Source organism: Oncorhynchus keta, chromosome 16, assembly GCF_023373465.1.
Source record: "Oncorhynchus keta strain PuntledgeMale-10-30-2019 chromosome 16, Oket_V2, whole genome shotgun sequence".
In the NCBI taxonomy this organism is placed as follows: domain Eukaryota; kingdom Metazoa; phylum Chordata; class Actinopteri; order Salmoniformes; family Salmonidae; genus Oncorhynchus; species Oncorhynchus keta.
In genome coordinates, this window is record NC_068436.1 from 21308985 (window position 1) to 21318855 (window position 9871).

Consider the following 9871-nt stretch of genomic DNA (forward strand, 5'->3'; position numbering starts at 1 on the left):
GAGGTTCCAAGCAGGTCAATGATGGTATAATGGGTTAGAGAGGTTCCAAGCAGGTCAATGATGGTATAATGGGTTAGAGAGGTTCCAAGCTGGTCAATGATGGTATAATGGGTTAGAGAGGTTCCAAGCAGGTCAATGATGGTATAATGGGTTAGAGAGGTTCCACGGGTTAGAGAGGTTCAGGTCAATGATGGTATAATGGGTTAGAGAGGTTCCAAGCAGGACAATGATGGTATAATGGGTTAGAGAGGTTCCAAGCAGGTCAATGATGGTATAACGGGTTAGAGAGGTTCCAAGCAGGTCAATGATGGTATAACGGGTTAGAGAGGTTCCAAGCAGGTCAATGATGGTATAACGGGTTAGAGAGGTTCCAAGCAGGTCAATGATGGTATAACGGGTTAGAGAGGTTCCAAGCAGGTCAATGATGGTATAACGGGTTAGAGAGGTTCCAAGCAGGTCAATGATGGTATAACGGGTTAGAGAGGTTCCAAGCAGGACAATGATGGTATAATGGGTTAGAGAGGTTCCAAGCATGGCTGTTATAGAATGTTGTAGTGTCATATTAATGGGGTTCTAACATGGCTGTTATAGAATGTTGTAGTGTCATGTTAATGGGGTTCTAACAAGACTGTTATATAATGTTTTAGTGTCATGTTAATGGGGTTCTAACATGGCTGTTATAGAATGTTGTAGTGTCATGTTAATGAGGTTCTAACATGGCTGTTATAGAATGTTGTAGTGTCATGTTATTGAGGTTCTAACATGGCTGTTATAGAATGTTGTAGTGTCATGTTATTGAGGTTCTAGCATGGCTGTTATAGAATGTTGTAGTGTCATGTTATTGAGGTTCTAGCATGGCTGTTATAGAATGTTGTAGTGTCATGTTAATGAGGTTCTAACATGGCTGTTATAGAATGTTGTAGTGTCATGTTATTGAGGTTCTAACATGGCTGTTATAGAATGTTGTAGTGTCATGTTAATGGGGTTCTAACATGGCTGTTATAGAATGTTGTAGTGTCATGTTAATGAGGTTCTAACATGGCTGTTATAGAATGTTGTAGTGTCATGTTAATGGGGTTCTAACATGGCTGTTATAGAATGTTGTAGTGTCATGTTAATGGGGTTCTAACAAGACTGTTATATAATGTTTTAGTGTCATGTTAATGAGGTTCTAACATGGCTGTTATAGAATGTTGTAGTGTCATGTTATTGAGGTTCTAACAAGACTGTTATATAATGTTGTATTGTCATGTTATTGAGGTTCTAACATGGCTGTTATAGAATGTTGTAGTGTCATGTTATTGAGGTTCTAACATGGCTGTTATAGAATGTTGTAGTGTCATGTTAATGGGGTTCTAACATGGCTGTTATAGAATGTTGTAGTGTCATGTTAATGAGGTTCTAACATGGCTGTTATAGAATGTTGTAGTGTCATGTTAATGGGGTTCTAACATGGCTGTTATAGAATGTTGTAGTGTCATGTTAATGGGGTTCTAACAAGACTGTTATATAATGTTTTAGTGTCATGTTAATGAGGTTCTAACATGGCTGTTATAGAATGTTGTAGTGTCATGTTAATGGGGTTCTAACATGGCTGTTATATAATGTTGTAGTGTCATGTTAATGAGGTTCTAACATGGCTGTTATAGAATGTTGTAGTGTCATGTTAATGGGGTTCTAACATGGCTGTTATAGAATGTTGTAGTGTCATGTTAATGGGGTTTTAATGGTTCATTGGATCAGTCTAAAACGTTGCACATACACTGATCCCATCTAGTGGCCAAAATCTAAATTACACCTGGGCTGGAATAATACATTATGGCCTTTCTCTTGCTTTTCAAAGATGATGGTACAAAAAAATACAAAAGAACGGTTGGTTTTGAAATCATTATTAAAATGTACTGTTTTAGTACTAATGTTAATTACGTTGTGATTAGATTCTTTAATTTCATTATTTGATTTGATTCTCTTAACACACTTTAAGCCACATGGGGAGTTTTTGTTGCCGCTGGAGTGGCTTTGTCTTTTAATCTAAATGGGGTGAGAGGTAAGTGATATAGAGAGAATGAACTACAGAGAAAGAGAGAATGAGAGACGGAGAGAGGAGGAGTGTGAAAGGGAGGGAGAGAGAAAGAAAGTGAGAAAGAAAGAGAAAAAGAGACAGAAAAATAGAGAGAGAGAGAGAGAGAGAGAGAGAGAGAGAGAGAGAGAGAGAGAGAGAGAGAGAGAGAGAGAGAGAGAGAGAGAGAGAGAGAGAGAGAGAGAGAGAGAGAGAGATCAGAAGACAATAGGAGTTGCCCAGAGGTATAGAGTCTTTATTCAATATTCTCTGTTAACTGACCTTTTCCCAATGCTCCAGTCCTCATCTCCTCTCTATCCTTCTCTCCTCCTCTCTCTCAGCCCAGGGTCCCTTTAAATTAAAAACAGAAGCAACACTAACAGATTACAACCCTGGGGGTATTGGTTCACTTTGAGAGGAGAGGAAAGGAGGAGAGACTAGAGGAGGAAAGGAGGAGAGGAGGAGAGGAGGGGAGAGGAGAAGTGGAGAGGAGAGGAAAGGAGGAGAGGAGAGGAGAGGAGAAGTGGAGAGGAGAGGAAAGAGGAGATGAGAGAAAAGGAGGAGAGGAGGAGAGGAGAGCAGAGGAGAAGTGGAGAGGAGAAGTGGAGAGGAGAGGAAAGGAGGAGAGACTAGATGAGGAAAGGAGGATAGGAAAAGAGGAGGGGAGAGGAGAGGAAAGAGGAGATGAGAGAAAAGGAGGAGAGGAGGAGAGGAGAGGAGAGGAGAAGTGGAGAGGAGAGGAAAGAGGAGATGAGATAAAAGGAGGAGAGGAGGAGAGGAGAGGAGAGGAGAAGTGGAGAGGAGAGGAAAGAGGAGATGAGAGAAAAGGAGGAGAGGAGGAGAGGAGGGGAGAGGAGAAGTGGAGAGGAGAGGAAAGAGGAGATGAGAGAAAAGGAGGAGAGGAGAAGTGGAGAGGAGAGGAAAGAGGAGATGAGAGAAAAGCATTTTTCATTTACCATGAAGAAGAGAGGAGAGAGAGAGAGAGAGAGAGAAGGGAGAGGAGAGGAGAGGAGAGGAGAGGAGAGATAGAGAGAGAGAAGGGAGAAGAGAGGAGAGGAGAGGAGAGGAGAGAGAAGGAAAATAAATAACTCAGTAGGAAAAGGAGAGAAGAAAGACAGCGATGGCAACACAGAAAGAGAGAGATCAATGAGAGGCATAAATATTTGAAAATAAAAGTAGTAGTGGACAAATACATTCCTCAGAGGACGGTGTCATCACCATGGAAGGGCACTTCTTACCCATAATGCAATAAGGTGTTGTTTGGGGTCGTAAAATAATGTTGTTCTAGATGTTACTAATGGACAGAGATACACAGAAGGCTATGACACACACACACACACACACACACACACACACACACACACACACACACACACACACACACACACACACACACACACACACACACACACACACACACACACACACACACACACACACACACACACACAGATGAAAGAGATAAACATTGCTACCATTTCTATAATGGTTTAAATCCCAACTATTACTGTACTTAGAGAGGACCTGTGGTGACACTTCATAGAGAAGAGGACAGACGGGCAGGTAGGTGGTGGTAGGTACCATGCAGACAGGTAGGTAGGGTGGTAGGTACCATGAGACAGGTAGGTAGGTAGGTGGCAGGTACACCATGCAGACAGGCAGGTAGGTGGCAGGTGGGCAGGTACCATGCAGGCAGGTAGGTGGTGGTACCATGCAGGCAGGGCAGGCAGGTAGGTACAGGCAGACAGGCAGGTAGGTGGCAGGTACCAGACAGACAGGTAGGTAGGTGGCAGGTACCAGGCAGGCAGGTAGGTGGTAGGTACCATGGACAGGTAGGTGGTGGTACCAGGCAGACAGGTAGGTAGGTGGCAGGTACCAGGCAGACAGGTAGGTAGGTGGTAGGTACCAGGCAGACAGGTAGGTAGGTGGCAGGTACCAGGCAGACAGGTAGGTAGGTGGCAGGTACCAGACAGACAGGTAGGTGGTAGGTGGCAGGTACCAGACAGACAGGTAGGTAGGTGGCAGGTACCAGACAGACAGGTAGGTAGGTGGTAGGTACCAGACAGACAGGTAGGTGGCAGGTGGCAGGTACCATGGTGGTAGACAGGTAGGTAGGTGGTGGCACCAGGCAGACAGGTAGGTAGGTGGTAGGTACCATGCAGACCAGGACAGGTAGGTGGCAGGTACCAGTGGTAGGTACCAGGCAGACAGGTAGGTAGGTAGGTGGCAGGTACCAGACAGACAGGTAGGTAGGTGGTAGGTACCAGGCAGACAGGTAGGTAGGTGGCAGGTACCAGGCAGACAGGTAGGTAGGTGGCAGGTACCAGACAGGCAGGTAGGTAGGTAGGTGGCACCAGGACCAGGCAGACAGGTAGGTAGGTGGTAGGTACCAGAGACAGGTAGGTAGGTGGTAGGTACCAGGCAGAGGTAGGTGGTAGGTAGGTAGGTACCAGACAGACAGGCAGGTAGGTGGTAGGTACCAGGCAGACAGGCAGGTAGGTGGCAGGTACCAGACAGGCAGGCAGGTAGGTAGGTGGCAGGTACCAGACAGACAGGTAGGTAGGTGGTAGGTACCATGCAGACAGGCAGGTAGGTGGGTGGCAGGTACCAGGCAGACAGGTAGGTAGGTGGCAGGTACCAGACAGGCAGGCAGGTAGGTGGCAGGTACCAGACAGACAGGTAGGTAGGTGGTAGGTACCAGGCAGACAGGTGGTAGGTACCAGCAGACAGGTAGGTAGGTGGCAGGTACCAGACAGACAGGCAGGTAGGTGGCAGGTACCAGGCAGACAGGTAGGTAGGTAGGTAGGTGGCAGGCACCAGACAGGCAGGTAGGTAGGTGGTAGGTACCAGAGACAGGTAGGTAGGTGGTAGGTACCAGGGTAGGTAGGTGGTGGTAGGTAGACAGACAGGTAGGTAGGTGGTGGTACCAGCAGACAGGTAGGTAGGTGGCAGGTACCAGGCACAGGTAGGTAGGTGGCAGGTACCATGCAGACAGGTAGGTAGGTGGCAGGTACCAGGCAGGCAGGTAGGTAGGTGGCAGGTACCAGACAGACAGGTGGTAGGTGGCAGGCACCAGGCAGACAGGTAGGTAGGTGGCAGGTACCAGGCACAGACAGGTAGGTAGGTGGCAGGCACCAGAGGTAGGTGGCAGGTAGGTAGGTGGCAGGTACCAGGCAGACAGGTAGGTAGGTGGTAGGTACCAGGCAGACAGGTAGGTAGGTGGCAGGTACCAGCAGACAGGTAGGTAGGTGGCAGGTACCAGGCAGACAGGTAGGCAGGTGGCAGGTACCAGGCAGACAGGTAGGTGGTGGCAGGTACCATGCAGACAGGTAGGTAGGTGGCAGGTACCAGACAGGTAGGTAGGTGGCAGGTACCATGCAGACAGGTAGGTAGGTGGCAGGTACCAGGCAGACAGGTAGGTAGGTGGCAGGTACCAGACAGACAGGCAGGTAGGTGGCAGGTACCAGACAGACAGGTAGGTAGGTGGCAGGTACCAGACAGACAGGTAGGTAGGTGGCAGGTACCAGACAGACAGGTAGGTAGGTGGCAGGTACCAGGCAGACAGGTAGGTAGGTGGCAGGTACCAGACAGGTAGGTAGGTGGCAGGTACCATGCAGACAGGTAGGTAGGTGGCAGGTACCAGACAGACAGGTAGGTGGTGGCAGGTACCATGCAGACAGGCAGGTAGGTGGTAGGTACCAGACAGGTAGGTAGGTGGCAGGTACCATGCAGACAGGCAGGTAGGTGGCAGGTACCAGACAGGTAGGTAGGTGGCAGGTGGCAGACAGGCAGGGTGGTACCATGCAGACAGGTAGGTAGGTGGCAGGTACCAGGCAGACAGGTAGGTAGGTGGCAGGTACCATGCAGGCAGGTAGGTAGGTGGCAGGTACCAGGCAGACAGGTAGGTAGGTGGCAGGTACCAGACAGGTAGGTAGGTGGGAGGTACCATGCAGACAGGTAGGTAGGTGGCAGGTACCAGAGACAGGTAGGTAGGTGGCAGGTACCAGGTAGGTGCAGACAGGTAGACAGTAGGTGGTAGGTGGCAGGCACCATGCAGACAGGTAGGTGGTACCAGGCAGGTACCAGGTAGGTGGCAGGTACCAGCAGACAGGTAGGTAGGTGGCAGGTACCAGACAGACAGGTAGGTAGGTGGCAGGTACCAGGCAGACAGGTAGGTAGGTGGTGGTAGGTACCATGCAGACAGGTAGGTAGGTGGCAGGTACCAGGCAGGTAGGTGGCAGGTAGGCAGACAGGTAGGTGGCAGGTACCAGACAGACAGGTAGGTAGGTGGCAGGTACCAGCAGACAGGTAGGTGGTGGTAGGCACCATGCAGACAGGTAGGTAGGTGGCAGGTACCAGACAGACAGGTAGGTAGGTGGCAGGTACCAGACAGACAGGTAGGTGGTAGGTAGGTGGGCACAGGTAGGTAGGTGGCAGGTACCAGACAGGTAGGTAGGTGGCAGGTACCAGGCAGACAGGTAGGTAGGTGGCAGGTACCATGGTAGGTAGGTGGCAGACCAGGACAGGTAGGTGACAGGTACCAGGCAGACAGGTAGGTAGGTGGCAGGTACCAGACAGGTAGGTAGGTAGGTACCAGACAGACAGGTAGGTAGGTGGCAGGTACCATGCAGACAGGCAGGTAGGTGGCAGGTACCAGACAGGCAGGCAGGTAGGTGGCAGGTACCAGACAGACAGGTAGGTAGGTGGCAGGTACCAGACAGGCAGGTAGGTAGGTGGCAGGTACCATGCAGACAGGTAGGTAGGTGGCAGGTACCAGACAGACAGGTAGGTAGGTGGCAGGTACCAGACAGGCAGGCAGGTAGGTGGTAGGTACCATGCAGACAGGTAGGTAGGTGGCAGGTACCAGACAGGCAGGTAGGTAGGTGGCAGGTACCAGGCAGACAGGTAGGTAGGTGGCAGGTACCATGCAGACAGGTAGGTAGGTGGCAGGTACCAGGCAGACAGGTAGGTAGGTGGCAGGTACCAGACAGGTAGGTAGGTGGCAGGTACCATGCAGGCAGGCAGTAGGTAGGTGGTAGGTACCATGCAGACAGGTAGGTAGGTGGCAGGTACCAGACAGACAGGTAGGTAGGTGGCAGGTACCAGGCAGACAGGCAGGTAGGTGGTAGGTACCAGGCAGACAGGCAGGTAGGTGGTAGGTACCAGACAGGTAGGTAGGTGGCAGGTACCAGACAGGTAGGTAGGTGGCAGGTACCAGACAGGTAGGTAGGTGGTAGGTACCAGACAGACAGGTAGGTAGGTGGTAGGTACCATGCAGACAGGCAGGTAGGTGGTAGGTACCAGGCAGACAGGTAGGTAGGTGGCAGGTACCATGCAGACAGGTAGGTAGGTGGCAGGTACCATGCAGACAGGTAGGTAGGTGGCAGGTACCAGACAGACAGGTAGGTAGGTGGTAGGTACCAGACAGACAGGTAGGTAGGTGGTAGGTACCAGGCAGACAGGTAGGTAGGTGGTAGGTACCAGGCAGACAGGTAGGTAGGTGGCAGGTACCAGACAGACAGGTAGGTAGGTGGTAGGTACCAGACAGACAGGTAGGTAGGTGGTAGGTACCAGGCAGACAGGTAGGTAGGTGGCAGGTACCAGGCAGGCAGGCAGGTAGGTGGTAGGTACCATGCAGACAGGTAGGTAGGTGGTAGGTACCAGAGACAGACAGGTAGGTGGTAGGTACCATGCAGACAGGTAGGTAGGTGGCAGGTACCATGCAGACAGGTAGGTAGGTGGTAGGTACCAGACAGGTAGGTAGGTGGCAGGTACCATGCAGACAGGTAGGTAGGTGGTAGGTACCATGCAGGCAGGTAGGTAGGTGGCAGGTACCATGCAGACAGGCAGGTAGGTGGTAGGTACCATGCAGACAGGTAGGTAGGTGGTGGCAGGTACCATGCAGACAGGTAGGTAGGTGGTAGGTACCATGCAGACAGGCAGGTAGGTGGTAGGTACCAGGCAGACAGGTAGGTAGGTGGCAGGTACCAGACAGGCAGGTAGGTGGCAGGTACCATGCAGACAGGCAGGTAGGTACCAGACAGGTAGGTACCAGACAGGTAGGTAGGTGGCAGGTACCATGCAGACAGGTAGGTAGGTGGCAGGTACCATGCAGGCAGGCAGGTAGGTGGCAGGTACCAGGCAGGCAGGCAGGTAGGTGGCAGGTACCATGCAGGTACCAGGCAGGCAGGCAGGTAGGTGGCAGGTACCATGCAGGCAGGCAGGTAGGTGGCAGGTACCATGCAGACAGGTAGGTAGGTGGCAGGTACCAGACAGACAGGTAGGTAGGTGGTAGGTACCATGCAGACAGGTAGGTAGGTGGTAGGTACCATGCAGACAGGCAGGTAGGTGGCAGGTACCAGACAGACAGGCAGGTAGGTGGTAGGTACCATGCAGACAGGCAGGTAGGTGGCAGGTACCAGACAGACAGGCAGGTAGGTGGTAGGTACCAGACAGACAGGCAGGTAGGTAGGTGGCAGGTAGCATGCAGACAGGTAGGTAGGTGGCAGGTACCAGACAGGTAGGTAGGTGGCAGGTACCAGACAGGTAGGTAGGTGGTAGGTACCATGCAGACAGGCAGGTAGGTGGTAGGTACCATGCAGACAGGCAGGTAGGTGGTAGGTACCATGCAGACAGGTAGGTAGGTGGTAGGTACCATGCAGACAGGTAGGTAGGTGGTAGGTACCATGCAGACAGGCAGGTAGGTGGCAGGTACCAGGCAGGCAGGCAGGTAGGTGGTAGGTACCATGCAGACAGGCAGGTAGGTGGTAGGTACCATGCAGGCAGGCAGGTAGGTGGTAGGTACCATGCAGACAGGCAGGTAGGTGGTAGGTACCAGACAGACAGGCAGGTAGGTGGTAGGTACCATGCAGGCAGGCAGGTAGGTAGGTGGTAGGTACCAGACAGACAGGTAGGTAGGTGGCAGGTACCATGCAGACAGGTAGGTAGGTGGTAGGTACCAGGCAGACAGGTAGGTAGGTGGTAGGTACCATGCAGACAGGTAGGTAGGTGGTAGGTACCAGGCAGACAGGTAGGTAGGTGGCAGGTACCATGCAGACAGGTAGGTAGGTGGCAGGTACCATGCAGACAGGCAGGTAGGTGGCAGGTACCAGGCAGACAGGCAGGTAGGTGGTAGGTACCAGACAGACAGGTAGGTAGGTGGTAGGTACCATGCAGACAGGCAGGTAGGTGGTAGGTACCATGCAGACAGGTAGGTAGGTGGTAGGTACCATGCAGACAGGTAGGTAGGTGGCAGGTACCATGCAGACAGGTAGGTAGGTGGCAGGTACCATGCAGACAGGTAGGTAGGTGGTAGGTACCAGACAGACAGGCAGGTACCATGCAGACAGGTAGGTAGGTGGCAGGTACCAGGCAGACAGGTAGGTAGGTGGCAGGTACCATGCAGACAGGTAGGTAGGTGGTAGGTAGACAGGTAGACAGGTAGGTAGGTGGTAGGTACCATGCAGACAGGCAGGTAGGTGGCAGGTACCATGTAGACAGGCAGGTAGGTAGGTGGCAGGTACCATGCAGACAGGTAGGTAGGTGGTAGGTACCATGCAGACAGGTAGGTAGGTGGTAGGTACCATGCAGACAGGTAGGTAGGTGGTAGGTACCATGCAGACAGGCAGGTAGGTAGGTGGCAGGTACCATGCAGACAGGCAGGTAGGTGGTAGGTACCAGGCAGACAGGTAGGTAGGTAGGTGGCAGGTACCATGTAGACAGGCAGGTAGGTGGTAGGTACCATGCAGACAGGCAGGTAGGTGGCAGGCAGGCAGGTAGGTGGTAGGCAGACAGACAGGGTAGGTGGCAGGT

The 9871-nt window shown here is 51.8% G+C and overlaps 1 long non-coding RNA gene across 5 annotated transcripts; it reads left to right on the top strand.

The window, feature by feature from the left end:
* Positions 1 to 550: 550 nt before the first annotated feature.
* On the top strand, positions 551 to 1727 carry LOC127908107 (uncharacterized). 5 transcript variants are annotated; one of them, XR_008066203.1, is made up of 5 exons: positions 657 to 708; positions 939 to 1122; positions 1307 to 1490; positions 1537 to 1582; positions 1629 to 1721. It is a non-coding gene; the product is annotated as an uncharacterized LOC127908107 (long non-coding RNA). The 5 variants fall into 5 exon arrangements; XR_008066204.1 differs by lacking the exons at positions 657 to 708; positions 1629 to 1721 and adding an exon at positions 551 to 616 and having other exon boundaries at positions 1537 to 1622; XR_008066202.1 differs by lacking the exon at positions 1629 to 1721 and having other exon boundaries at positions 649 to 708; positions 1537 to 1622.
* The last annotated feature ends 8144 nt before the right edge of the window (positions 1728 to 9871 follow it).